Raw genomic sequence first — 15962 nt, forward strand, 5'->3', positions numbered from 1 at the left:
AAAGAGGCTATCCTTACCTCCTTTATGAAACAAGCTTACTCTATTAACTTGTGCATGGGGCCCACCATGATGTTTCGATCGAATCCAACCTGTCTAGAAGGGCTGGCCCACCTTGAAGTTGTGTGATGCTTGAGAAATTAGGCCAATCCAATCATCTTGTGGATCACCCTATGAATTAGTGGTTGTCCATTATTTTTTTTAATGATGTGGCCCACCGTAGTTGTTTTTGTTTTATCTAACTTGTGCATCAAGTGAGCCCAACCATGATAAAGAGGTTTACAAAAAATTAGGCCTATGTAGTATTAGATGGCCATGCCATAGAAATAATGGACAACCATTTAAGAACTTCCAAATTCACAGTGGCCCACTAAGTTGCTGGCTTATTCCTGTCATGTGGTGCACGGAGAGGAAAGCAAAGCCACTGATGTACTTGAAAAGATTGCAAGAGAAGTGGATTGTGTGGTGCCGGTCGGTGGTGTGTTGACGTAGTAAAGTTATGTGGACCCAAGATGATGTATATATTATATCCACACCGTCCCATATTACCTGATCTTTTTAGGGCATGAGCCCAAAATGAGGCATATCGAAATCTCAAGTGGAACACACTACAAAAAGCAGTTGGGATTGAATGACTGCCATTGAAAATTTCTTGGGGCCAAACGAGTTTTGAATCAAGATGATATTTGTGTTTTCTCTTCATCTAGGTTTGTGCAGCCTTATGAACAAATTGGATGACAAATAAACATCATGGTGAACCCTAGGAAGGTTTAACGGTGGGCTCATAGTCCTCATTGCTTTCTATGATACGGTGTGCTTGAGGTTTCGATCTGTCACAATTTTTTGGCTCATGCCCCAAAATGATCTCAAATGGATTGACAGTGTGGATATAACACATACATCTTGGTGGGGCCAACAGAACTTTGCCGCATCAACACACCATGTAGGTTAGTCACGCAATCCGTTTGTTACCAGAGTTTTTATTTGAGAAAATGACCACTGTAGACAAAACCTTTTACCCAGCGGTTTTTATGAAAGAAACCAAACTTAAGTGACCAACTTAGACTAGCACGTGCGGACAGCGACTTTGAGGACGAAACTACCCCTCCTTTTCACTGCGAAGACGAGCGCTGACGCTCCTCCAACTGACAGTTGTACGAACGGCTTAAAAGAGATCAAAGTTACATGGCCCCACAGCTATGTATTTATTATATCCACAACGTTCATCCATATTTCGAGATCATTTCGGAGCATTATCCAAAAAAAAAAGAAAATCATATCCAATGATCAACTGGGCCACACCACACACAGCAGCGGAAAATTGATTTTCATCGTTAAAACTTTTGTAGGGCCCACCATAGCATTTATTTTCCATCCAATCTATTCATAAGGCCACAAAGACCTGGATGAAGAGGAAAAACGATTTTCGTAATGATCCAAAACTTGTGAGGCCCCTAAAAGGGTTTCAACGGTAGACGTTCAAGTAGAATGGTAATGGTGTGTGGACAGGGATACGGATATAGCTACGGTTATGATCCGTATCTATACCAGTAAGTCGGCGATCAACCGTGGATTCCACGATTCCACCGCAAGTTGCTGTCCCTATCGGCGATTAATCGTGAACCTTGCGATTCCACCCCCCAATCTCTAGCTACGGATTATAACCGTAGCTATTACCGTGCTATAGCCGTATCCAAACACGGCGATTAATCATGAACCTTGCAATCCCTCCCCCCCCCCCCCCCGATCTATGGCTACGGATTATAACCGTAGCTATAACCGTGGCTCTAACCATATCCCAACACTTTCTTTCTTTCTTCTTTCTATTTTTTTTTTTTTTTTTTTTTTTACATGGAGAATTTTATTCTACCTACATTTTTTTTCTAACACATATTTATATAAATATGTAAATATAAGCATATAAAAAAAAATCTCTTTTTTTTCATTTCTTTCTTTATTCATATAATAAGAATATTTTCTAAACCAAAATTAGTTACTGACGTACCATATATAATTTTAGAGCTGAAAGTTGGGCGGGCTCAACCCGACCAACTTGTGACCGACCCGACATTGGGTTGGGCTTGGTCAAGATGTATCGAGTTTGGTCTTGGGGTTGGGCCATACAAACAGCAACTCAATAAAACTTGGGTTAGGCTTGGGTTGAAGTCTTGGGAATTGCCAGGAAATGCATGGAAATGACCGTGAAATGAAGGAAAATGACCATGAAATGTATGTAAATGACTATGAAATGTATGGAAATGACCGTGAAATGAAATGGAATCGCTAGGATTGACCGTGAAATGCATGGAAATGACCATGAAGTGAAAGGAAATGACCGTGAAATGCATGAAAATGACCGTAAAATGAAACGGAATCGCCGGGATTGATCGTGAAATGCATGGAAATGACTGTGAAATGAAACGAAATCGCGGGATTGACCATGAAATGCATGGAAATGACCATGAAATGAAACGGAATCGCCGGGATTGCCCGTGAAATGCATGGAAATGATCGTGAAGTGAAGGAAATTGACCGTGAAATGCATGGAAATGACCATGAATCAAAACGGAATCGCCAGGATTGACCGTGAAATGCATGGAAATGACCGCGAAGTGAAGGAAATTGACCGTGAAATGCATGGAAATGACCGTGAATCAAAACGGAATCGCCAGGATTGACCGTGAAATGAAATGGAATCGTCGGGATTGATCGTGAAATGCATGGAAATGATCGTGAAGTGAAGGGAAATGACCATGAAATGCATGGAAATGACCGTGAAATGAAACGGAATCACCAGGATTGATCGTGAAATGCATGGAAATGACTGTGAAATGAAACGAAATCGCGGGATTGACCATGAAATGCATGGAAATGACCATGAAATGAAACGGAATCGCCGGGATTGCCTGTGAAATGCATGAAAATGACCATGAAGTAACAAACTGGAAATTGAGCGGGCCAAACTGGAAATTGAGTGGGCAAACATGGAAATGAGCAGGACAAATTAGAATTTCAGCGGGCCAAACTGGAAATTGAGCGGGCCAACATGGAAATGAGCGGGATAAATTATAATTTCAGCGGGCCAAACTGGAAATTGAGGGGGCAAATATGGAAATGAGCGGGACAAATTGAAAATTGAGTGGGACAAACTGGAAATTGCGTGGGACAAACTGGAAATTGAGTGGGCCAAAGTACAAAGTTCATTTCATTATCCACGAAAATTACATAACATGCTATACATCCACCCATGTACTTCTGGCAAATATGGAAATGAGCGGACAAACTAGAATTTCAGCGCCAAACTCGAGCGGGCAGACATGGAAATGAGCGGGACAAACTGAAAATTGAGCGGGACAAATTGAAATTTGAGCGGGCCAAACTGAAATTTGAGCGGGACAAACCGAAAATTGAGCAGGACAAACCGGAAATTGAGCAGGCCAAACTGAAAATTGAGTGGGACAAACTGGAAAATGAGCGGGCCAAACTAGAAATTGAGTGGGATAAACTGAAAATTGAGCGAGACAAACTGGAAACTGAGCAGGCAAACATGGAAATGAGCGGGACAAACTAAAAATTGAGCGGGCCAAACTGAAAATTGAGCGGGCCAAACTGGAAATTGATCGAGACAAACTGGAAAATGAGTGGGCCATCCACCTCCAGAGCCATGAACAGACCTGAACAATGAGAGAAGACTTCGTGCCACGAGCGGGACCACAAACAGGTGAGATCCAACCCTCGACCCAAAAACTTAGACTATTGAAACCCTTTTTTCACAATTGCTAATAGAATACGTCTATTGTAGAGATCCTTACGCCCTGCGTCGAACTCCTACTTCGAAACTGCCGACAAGTTTGAACCCTATGTTACCGTTTTATCGGCCCCTGAGGGCCCACATAATGATCACGAGTTGCGATCTACGCTTAAGAACTTGTTGTGCTATTTATTTGAAATGATTTTCAAATGATATGTTTTATGAAATGCATTGTAGTCCATGTGTTCGATGAAATGCCTGATTCATTCTTGCTCATTTCTGCTCACTAATGCCTATAGTTCCTATTTTACATGCTATGTGTTCACTCAATCATTTATGCAATCCAAGTTGCTCAATCTAGAAGCTGGTATTTGAAATTGCAAAATTATTGTCATAGATTTGTAAACGATGAAATTTTCCATGAATATAGATTTGTAAACGATGAAACATGCTAATCCATTCGAATCAGCTTCTTTCCTGAAAAATGCCCCCTTTAAGTTTCCTTACCTAGACTGGCAACAAATTTTCCATGAATATAGATTTGTAAACGATGAAATTTTTTCAAGAAAATCTTGCTGAAAGACAATCATGGGAAACAGTTTTTCATTTCTTATTGTTTTTAAGATATGGAGTTTCCCAAAAAACTCCATTTTCTTCAAAAATAAAAAATAAAAAATCCACAAATCCAAACAGTCCTTAAAGTAGGCTTGAGGAGATTGCTCAATTCATTGATAGCCAGTCAAATCAGATAAAAGAGTTTGAAGCAGAGAGAGAGAGAGAGAGAGAGAGAGAGAGAGAGAGAGAAGCTGATACGATTGCATGAAGATGAGAAGACTGAGCTGAAGTGGAGGTATTTGGAAGAAGAGGTGGAACTGAAGAAGGAATTTGATGCTAAGCTGACCCAACTGATGGGCAAGTGACTATTGTAAATAGGTCCAATCTTTATCTTTTTTCTATCAAATTTTGATTTTTGTTTCAGCTTTTTCTTAATCGTCTGTTTGCAAACCATCAGTTAAGAAAATAGTTGGTTAGTAAAAAGATGCAAAAGCAGTCCATGGTTTGGTGAGCTAGGCTATTGATCTGAGCCAGCTACGGATGTGCTAGCTGCATATAGATCATTAAGAAAATGCAGCAGCAATATTAAATCTCCCATTTTTTTTTTGTTCCTATTAGTTTTGTCCAGAAATTGATCGATTTCACTTTTAGCACAATATTGAACTTGATATGTACTTCTGGGCCTTGGTTCTTGTATGCTCTCTAGGTTAAATGAGTTCAAGTCATGAGACAAATTCATTCATGTTTGTGGGCTTGTTTTCTTTGTTCAGGCTAGTATATATGAGGAGGAGAAGAATCTCATAGACTGAATCAGTTTGATAATGCACTAACCTTTGCTCTATCATTTGGTAGTGCTTATTTCCTTTGCTTCTATTATAAATTTTGTTTATTCTTTTTATCATTACACTGATTGTTTCAAAGATTTTATTTGGAATGGAGCTTCGATATGAGGAACATTGTGTGATGTAGGTTGTAAGAATGAAACTATAATAGTTATCAGTTGCATCTGGTTTATCTAAACTACTGGTTGCATCGTGGTCATATAATCTTGGTGAGGTTTGGTAGTTTTCAAAGGCAGTTCTTAGTTTTGAAGGAATGGTCATGCAAATCAGCGGGCAATCTGAGAGTTGGCTGTACATGTATCTATCTCCTGGTAGAACTAGCAAGCCATTTTAAAATGCAAACTTTCAGAAATGACTGATCATAAATCTCTCTCTACAATGACTAATTTACCATTTCACTCTCATTTGAGCTCTGAAATCATCTTTATTAATGTTGTGGGATCCCATTCAATCTGACTGGATTATAGAAAGTTAAATAAACTGAATCTTGTATGTTTTAAGTATTGTAACAATGAGTTCCACTTTTATTGAAGTGTTTATATATAAATGAGACTCACCTGCCTTATTGGAGTCTCACCGGTCTGAAACACCATATTGTTTCTCCCTAGTCACTTCTCATAACATCAACTAAATTTTTTTGTCCATGTTGTCGCTGTTCAAGCTCTTTCCATACAGATGCCAAAGTGACACAAAACTCATTTTCACTAAATTCAACCAACTGATAAAAAATTCTTGATCATGTCTCTCACTCGCTTCTAATGATACTCTGTTTTCAAAGAATTTCTTATTCCTTTCATTCCAGATCTACCAGATTATGTCAAATGAAAGCATCCTCAAAATTCTCCCTACTTGATTAAACAACAATTTCATCCTCCCACCTACGACCAAGGCCACTTTTTTGGAGAACCCAACAAATTAAAAAGCATTTGAAGAAGTTCCATATCCCTATGCATTCCACAAACAAGATATAGGTGATTGAATGATTATTCTATTTCTCTACACAAGTGGCACATTTCTTGCTTGCTGAAGTCATATCATCTTTGCTGAAATCTCATACTCTAGAAGATCCTAGCCTTTTTTGCTGTTGTGGCCTGAAAATATCTTTGGAGGCTTCCTGTCTCTTCATGGCACCCTACAATGTAATAATGACATTAAGTAAACATGAATTAGAAAACATTGGTTTAATGAGAGTAATTCAGCCTCCAGACAAATTGAATATTTTTTTTAAAAGACAAATTCATTACCAAAAGGTCTTTGCATTCAAATACGCACATTCATTTGTTGCCTGCTGGTCACATGTAGGACTGTCAATGAGCCAGGCCCAGGCCAAGCGAAAACAAATTTTTAGTCTGAAAATTTATTTCATAGCATGTTTGGATGAATGTCCTTTCGGAAAATTTGTTTGTGGGAACACTGTTTGGAGCATTAATTCAGTTTACATAAGAGGAATTTAATGTTTTCCTTGCATTTAGTTTTCATCCTTTTTCATTTTATTCCACCTACACATAGTTATGATCAATATGTATATATAAGCATATAAACAAAATTTTATCTCTTTTTTCTCCATTTCTTTCTTTAACCATATAACAAGAATATCTTCTAAACCAAAATTAGTTACTTGACGTATCATATAGGATTTTATGGCCGAAAGTTGGGTGGGACAAACTAGAAATTGAGCGGGCCAAACTGAAATTTGAGCGGGACAAATTGAAAATTGAGCGGGACAAACTAGAAATTGAGCGGGCAAACATGGAAATGAGCGGGACAAACTGGAAAATGAGCGGGCCAAATAGGAAATTGAGCGGGCCAAACTGGAATTTGAGCGGGATAAACTGGAAATTGAGGGGGACAAACTGGAAATTGAGCGGGACAAGCTGAAAATTGAGCAGGCCAAACTGAGAATTGAGCGGGACAAATTGAAATTGAGCAGGCCAAACTGGAAAATGAGCGGGCCAAACTGGAAATTGAGCGGGATAAACTGAAAATTGAGCGAGACAAACTGGAAATTGAGCGGGCCTAACTAGAATTTGAGTAGGACAAACTGAAAATTGAGTGGGCCAAACAGGAAATTGAGCGGGACAAACTGGAAAATAAGTGGGCTATCCACCTCCAGAGCCATGAACAAACCTGAACAATGCATAGAAATTACCGTGAAATGAAACGAAATCGCCAGAATTAACCGTGAAATGCATGGTAATGACCGTGAAGTAAAGACATCATTCACAACAATATACAGCTCCTACAAAATTTACATCAAACCTAAGACAACTCGGATTGAAAGGCCAACTCGAGGCGAGTAAAGTGGAGTTCAAGCCGAGTTCGACCATGGTGTATTGCAACTCGACTCGACTCGAACTCGACTTAACTCAGCATGGACGAGTCAAGCCGAGCTTGGCCCACCTCGACTCGAGTCGAACTCGACTTAATCCATTATCATGAAGGAAAGAAAATTTAATAAGAGGTCCCAACTTAATGACTCCAAAAACCCACTCAGCTACTTCTTCTAAGGACAACCGCATGGGCTTGGATATGTGTACGGCTGTATGAAACCCTCCCATACTCTATGATTTTTTGCATAAACCCAACAATAAGGCTACCAGTTCTAGATATGTGGTACCAAGTCCAATCAATGAAATTTGATTGGATATGTGGGCCTCAAATTGGACCTTAAATCATGTCCTGAGTCTACCACTAGCCAGCCATGGTACCAAGTCCTTCAATAGATAAACAACATTCCAATGGCTATGTTGCTGAAACTGCCTAATAGGAAATCTTCATCCTTCCCTATTGTCATTTCAGGGCTTCATCCTAAAAATAAGAGGGATATAAATCTTAGATGTACCACAATACAGGAAAACAATAGTGGTTGGATATCCATCATTTAAATCCTCCTAAGGTCGACTGTACTGTTTATATGAAATCCAATCTGTTTATTACGTCATAAAGACCCAGATGAAGGCTAAAAACAAAGATCAGCTTGATCCAATACGTTTATGGCCACCAAAAGGTTTTTAATGGTCGATGTTCATTAAACATTGTTTCCTATAATGTGGTCCAATTGAGATAAGGATATACCTCATTTTTTTGTATAATATCATAAAACGATATATAAAAAAAGACGGACAGCATGGTTGAAACACATACATCATGATAGGGCCCACAGAGCACCGAGCACCAGCCATTAGCTGGTGGCAGGGGGAGTAGTCAATCCGTTTCATGTAGTATACAACACCGTCGATCTGTTTTTCTATCTAATTAAGGGGTTGAGCCCCAAATTGAAGCATATCAAAATATCAAGTGGATCATACCACAGGAAACAGTGGGCATAATGATTTTCTAGTTTGCCCTGCTGATTTCATGTTTCCCCTGCTCAATTTCCAGTTTATCCAGCTCATTTTCCAGTTTGTCCCGCTCATTTTCCAGTTTGTCCCGCTCAATTTTCAGTTAGGCCAGTTTGGCCCGCTTAATTTCTAGTTTGGCCCGCTCAATTTTCAGTTTGGCCTGCTCATTTCCTAGTTTGGCCCGCTCAATTTCCAGTTTGTCCCACTCAATTTTCAGTTTGGCCAGCTCATTTTCCTGTTTGGCCTGCTCAATTTCCAGTTTGTCCCGCTCAATTTTCAGTTTGGCCCGCTCATTTTTCAGTTTGTCCCGCTTAATTTTCAGTTTGGCCCGCTCAATTTTCGGTCAATTGGCTTCACTTCACGGTCATTTCCATGCATTTCACGGTCATTCCCAGGTTTTCCGTGTTGATTCACGATCATTTTCATGCATTTCATAGTCAATTCCCTTCACTTCATGGTCATTTCCATGCATTTCACGGTCAATTCGCTCCACTTCACAATCATTTCCATGCATTTCACGGTCAATTCGCTCCACTTCACAGTCATTTCCATGCATTTCACGGTCAATCCCGGCGATTCCGCGTTGATTCACGGTCATTTCCATGCATTTCACGGTCAATCCCGGCAATTCCGTGTTGATTCACAGTCATTTCCATGCACTTCACGGTCATTTCCCTTCACTTCACGGTCATTTCCATGCCTTTCACGGTCAATTCCAGTGATTCTGTTTCATTTCACAGTCAATTCCCTTCACTTCACCATCATTTCCATGCATTTTTTTCTAAACAAACAAACTAAAGTATAGGACTACTCCATTACAAGTCGTATTTTGTATCAAGCAATTTATTTGGGAGAGGAAAATCCAGCATATCTTGTTAGCTTGAGGGGAGGCATTGGAATTTCATTTGCCTTCAACATAGATGATCTGCACTCAATTATAATTAATTCATAAGAAACTTATATATTAATCGGGTTCGTGTTGGGTCAGGCAACCTAAGACCTCAATCCGAGCTCAACCCAAGTTTTATCAGGTTGGTGTTTGTATGGCCCAACCCCAAGACCAAACTCGATACATCCTGCCCAAGCCCAACCCAATGTTGGGTCGGCCACAGGTTGGTCGGGTTGAGCCCGCCCAACTTCTAGCCCTAAAATCATATATGGTACGTCAAGTAACTAATTTTGGTTTAGAAGATTTTCTTGTTATATGAATAAAGAAAGAAATGAAAAAAAGAGATAAAAAAAATTTTATATGCTTATATATACATATTTATATAAATATGCATCAGAGAAAAATGTAGGTAGAATAAAATTCTCCATGTAAAAATAAAAATAAAAAAAAAGGGAACGAAATAAAGGATACGGATATGATTATAGCTACGATTATAATCTATAGCCATAGATCGGGGGTGGAATCGCGGGATCCACGATTGATTGCCGATTGGGACAGCGACTTGCGGAGGAATCTCGGGACCTGCGATTGATCGCGGAGCTACGTCTATAGCTACGGTTGTAATCCGTAGCTATAGAAAACCCTAGCTACAGTTTCCAGTTTTTTTTTTTTTTTGGCTATTGTAATCCCCACCGCCTTTTGTGGGTCCCATCATGAGATCTGTGTTATATCCAAACCGTCCATATATTTGGCGACCTCATATTAAGGCTTGGGACAAAAAATAAGATAGATCTAACTATCAAGTAGACCACACTGTAAAAGGCATTGGGGAATTGAATGTCTACCATTGAAACCCTTTTAGGGGTTATCGAAGTTTTGGATCATTATGAAATTTGTTTTTCTTCTTCACCCAGGTTTTTGTGACCCTATGAATGAACTTAGATGGGGAGGATTTCTCACAGACATCACAGTGGGCCCCCAAAAAGTTTTTAATGCTCGACACTCATTCAACACTTTTTCTTGTAATGTGGTACACTTGAGATTTGGATATACCTTATTTTTGGTCTCATATCATAAAATGATGTGGAAAAATATATGGACAGCATGGATGAAAAGAATACATCATGGTGGGGCCCACAGACCATCGACCATCCACCATTGGCTGGTGCCAGGGGGAGTACCCAATCCGTTTCCATGAAAGAAGGGCTATTTTCGTCCTGAAATTCGTAATCCGCACGTGGAGGTCTAAGTTGCAAAACAAAGTTTGTCTTCTTTCATAAAACACAGCTGGATAAAAGGTGGGGTCCACAGTCCTAAATTTCTCAAACCCAAATTAGTTACTTGACATATCATATATGATTTTATGGTTGAAGGTTGGGCGGGTTCAACCCGACCAAAATGTGATCGACCTGACATTAGGTTGGGCTTGGACAGGATGTTATGGGAGTTGGTCTTGTGGTTGGGCCATACAAACACCAACCCGATAAAACTTGGGTTGGGCTCGGGTTGAGGTCTCGGGTTGCATGGAAAATGGATTCAGTGGGGTGGTAGAGAAAACAAAACAACATTATGAGGGACATGTTTTCATGATTTTTCAGTTATTTGCATCTGGAGAACTTGTAGCATGGAGCAATTTCAGAAAGTAGAAATTGAGCGGGCTAAACTGGAAATTGAGCGGGACAAACTGGAAATTGAGCAGGACAAACTGAAAATTGAGCAGGACAAACTAAAAATTGAGCGGGCCTAACTGGAAATTGAGCGGGCCTAACTGGAAATTGGGAAATTGAGTGGGACAAACTGGAAATTAAGCATCATTCAAAGCATTCCTCAAAAGATCCATAAAGTATTCTTTTGGGACACCTCCATAGTTTAGTAATGAAATTAAAGTCTTATTTAGGTACGTTTTCCTTGGCTAGTTGCTAAAAAAGGAAGACAAGTAATTTGTATCAACTCTTCACATCACATTTGTAGATAACCCATAACCGTTACATACAAGCACTAAAAGCAAACAAGGTATTCTACTATTATTCACACAACCAATTCAAAGATGGAGAACCCTAACTTCTCACCCTAATAAAATTTCAAATACTCCCAATAAGGATGAAATTTATTCATAGAAGGATTGAAATTCTTCCTACAACATATGATGTATAATCCTAAGAAAAGGGCGGAAACAACACTGGCAAATGAGCTGAGGAGTCTTATTAGGACATGGGAGATCGTCAATGTATATAACATAATCCTCCACGGGTGATGCTACAACCAATTCACTACATAATTAACAAAGAAGTGGTCACAGATTTATCGATGAACCAATAGGGTTGGTTCATAATGGAGTATCCCAATATTATTCTGCTTTTTCATCCAAAAGGATTTGAATCAAAAAAGGTTGGATGTTTGGTCCCTCCAAGACATCTAACACCAAATTGAGAGACCATTCAGAACCGGTTTCTCAACAATCAGGAGATATTTTTGGCATTCTAGAGGCATGCAGCCTTAAGAGGATAAGCTAGGATGTTCGTTTGAGGAACATTTTCATAAAAATTGAGTAATCTGGTAGATATACCCTGGGTTGTTGGAAACTTATATTAGGCGCATCCCCTATAACTGATGAAGAATCTTGGATATACCCTAGCCCTATAAATGTGGGATCCACCTTAGGTGGTCTAAATAGTTCACATTTTGGCTTCATTGTGCATAGAACATCCCCACAATGTTCTGTCTTCTACTACAAGTTTTATGGGTTTATATCGAAGAGTCATTGTTTTATGTTATGTTTGCAGCTTTTCAGCTTTTCATTGTTTTATGTTCAATTGCCAGCAGTTACGCCATCCAGGCATTGCAATGCCTGGTAATTGAAATATCCAATGCATCTAGATGCCCCCAATTCAAATGATCCTGAAGTAATCTCACATAGTTTTGTTTCTTAAAATTCTAAAGATTTACCTTTATAATTGGTAAAATTGGAGAAGCTATAATGGTGGGTATTTTGAAAGTGGCTTATTTCCCAGGGTATTCATTATCTCAAAGCACAATTCTAACGTACCTAAAAAAATGCTATGACTAGTCTGATATTTGCCATGTTTCAGGACTTGCACATTTGTGTAAGGATAATGGATTTTCAATCTTTTAGAGTTTACTAAGGGGTCGTTTGGCACCTTGGATTGGAGGGGATTGAAGGGGATTAGAGGGGGTTTCAAATCCCCTTGGTTGTTTGGCAGCATAAAGCAACTGGGGATTGCCAATCCAGGGGGTTCCCAATCCCCTCTTTGAGGGGGTTTGTAATCCAAGGTGAGAGCTTGGATTACACCTAAAATCAATTCAATAGTTGCAGGTATAAATGTATGTCACTATACACTATCATTCTACTGGGCACATGGCCCACTAACGATGATCAGCACCGTCCAAACATTGTTCATGTAGATCAGCACCGTCCAAATATTGTCCAGCACCATCCAAACATTGTCCATATTAATCAACGGTTAAAAATTGTTGGTTAGTCACTCGGACATGATCTTGTGCTTGCGGTCCATCTGAGACTTGGAATTTCATCATTTTTAGGCAAAGCATATATTTTAGCGGGCTTATCACAACCATAGTGTCAAAAATTATATATCTCACTAATTTGGGATATTAAAGTTGATTTAGTAATTAAATTCAAACCCCCGTAAATATACCATGTATAGGTATTTTTGAATTAAAGTTGATTCACACTCTAGGGTGCCAAACACACCCAGAGGATTGCCAATCCTGGGGGTTTCCAATCCTGGGGGTTGCAAATCCAGGGGGTTCCAAATCCACGCTCCCAAACAGGCCCTAACTACACCCAAGAGTAGTTGAAGTTGGCAAAGCTAGCCCTTCTCTCCTTGTTCAGGTCTGTTCATGGCTCTAGAGGTGGATGGCCCGCTCATTTTCCAGTTTGTCCCACTCAATTTCCAGTTTGGCCCACTCAATTTCTAGTTTGTCCAGCTCAATTTTCAGTTTGTCCTGTTCATTTCCATGTTTGCCCGCTCAATTTCCAGTTTGGCCTGCTGAAATTCTAGTTTTTTCCGCTCATTTCCATGTTTGCCCGCTCAATTTCCAGCTTGGCCCGCTGAAATTTTAGTTTTTCCCGCTCATTTCCATGTTTGTCAGCTCAATTTCCAATTTGGCCCGCTGAAATTCTAGTTCGTCCCACTCATTTCCATGTTTGCCTGCTCAATTTCCAGCTTGTCCCGCTGAAATTCTAGTTTGTCCCGCTCATTTCCATGTTTGCCCGCTTAATTTCCTGTTTGTCCCGCTCAATTTCCAGTTTATCCTGCTCAATTTCCAGTTTGGCCCGCTCAATTTTCAGTTTGTCTCGCTCATTTTCCAGTTTGGCCCACTCAATTTCTAGTTTGTCCCGCTCAATTTTCAGTTTGGCCCACTCAATTTCCAGTTTATCCCGCTCAATTTCCAGTTTGGCCCGCTCAAATTCTAGTTTGTCTCGCTCATTTTTCGGTTTGGCCCGCTCAATTTCTAGTTTATGTTTATCAATAGCCCTTAACCTTGAGTCAAAAATTGAAATACGAAAAGATTTCACATACACCAAAGTTGGTTTTTGCCTTTATTTTAAAAACTTGTTTCTCCTTGTTTCAATTATTAGAGAAACAAAAAACGATCTCAAATATTTGGGGTGTGAATACCATTTGCGAGGTCGACCGGGTTTCCTCGCTCATTTCCTAGGTTGTCTCGTTTAATTTGTACGTTGCCTCGCTCAATTTCTAGCTTCCCTCGCTCATGATCAATTCGCTTCACTTCACGGTCATTTCCATGCATTTCACTGTCAATCCCGGCGATTCCGTTTCATTTCACGGTCATTTCCATGCATTTCACGGTCATTTCCTTTCACTTCATGGTTATTTCCATGCATTTCACGGTCAATCCCAGTGATTCCATTTCATTTCATGGTCATCTCCATGCATTTCACGGTCAATTCCCTTCACTTCACGGTCATTTCCATGCATTTCACGGGCAATCCCGGTGATTCCGTTTCATTTTACGGTCATTTCCATGCATTTCACGGTCAATCCTGGCGATTCCGTTTCATTTCACGGTCATTTCCTTTCACTTCACGGTCATTTCCATGCATTTCACGGTCAATCCTGGCGATTCTATTTCATTTCACGATCATTTCCATGCATTTCACGGTCATTTCATGGTCATTTTCATACATTTCATGGTCATTTCCATGCATTTCACGATCATTTTTCTTCATTTCACGGTCATTTCCATGCATTTCCTGACAATTCCCGAGGCCTCAACCCAAGCCCAACTCAACTTTTATCGAGTTGCTGTTTGTATGGCCCAACCCCAAGACCAAACCTGATACATCATAACCAAGCCCAACCCAATGTCGGGTCGGTCACAGGTTGGTCGGGTTGAGCCCACCCAACTTTCAACCCTAAAATTATATATGGTACGTCAAGTAACTAAATTTAGTTTAGAAAATATTTTTTTATATGAATAAAGAAAGAAATGAAAAAAAAAAAAGAGAAATTTTTTTTATATGCTTATATTTACATATTTATATAAATGTGTTAGAAAAAAATGTAGGTAGAATAAAATTTTCCATGTAAAAAAAAAAAAAAAGAAAAAAAGAAAAGAAAAGAAAAGAAAAGAAAAAAAAAAAAGAAAGTGCACAAGAATACGGTTATAGCTACAGTTATAATCCGTAGCCATAGATCGGGGGGTGGACTCGCAGATTCTGGGATTAATCGCCGATAGGGACAGCGACTTGCGGTGGAATCACGGTATTTACGATTGATCGCCGAGCTACTGCTATGGCTACGGATTATAACCGTAGCTATATCCGTATCCCTGTCCATACACCATTACCATTCTGCTTGAACGTCTATCGTTGAAACCCTTTTAGGGGCCACACGAGTTTTGGATCGTTATGAAATTTGTTTTTCCTCTTCATCCAGGTCTTTGTGACCTTATGAATAGATTGGATGGAAAATAAATGTTATGGTGGGCCCTACAAAAGTTTCAACGAGGAAAATCAATTTTCCGCTGCTCTGTGTGGTGTGCCCAGTTGATCTTTGGATATGATTTTATTTTTGTTGATAATGCTCCGAAATGATCTCGAAATATGGATGAACGTTGTGGATATAATAAATACATAGCTGTGGGCCATGTAACTTTGATCTATTTTAAGCCGTTCGTAGAACTCTCAGTTGGAGGAGCGTCAGCGCTCGTCTTCGCAGTGAAAAGGAGGGGTAGTTTCGTCTTCAAAGTCGCTGTCCGCACGTGCTAGTCTAACTTGGTCACTTAAGTTTGTATTCCTTCATAAAAACCGCTGGGTAAAAGGTTTTGTCTACAGTGGTCATTTTCTCTTTTTATTTTAGAACGGCATATTTTTTCCTTTTGTGCTATTTACATAAATACACGCAAGTTCCATAATAGTATGAAATTAACACCACTTTTTAAATTATTATTTTTTTACACCTAAAATATTGCCATCATTTTTTGGGGAGGAAAATATCCTTAAATACCTTTCCAATTTTCTATGCTTGTACATTCCCTTTTATCACAACTTTTTGAAAAACTCTTCTTTTATCATTGCT

Source organism: Magnolia sinica, chromosome 3 (genome assembly GCF_029962835.1).
Source record: "Magnolia sinica isolate HGM2019 chromosome 3, MsV1, whole genome shotgun sequence".
In the NCBI taxonomy this organism is placed as follows: Eukaryota; Viridiplantae; Streptophyta; class Magnoliopsida; order Magnoliales; family Magnoliaceae; genus Magnolia; species Magnolia sinica.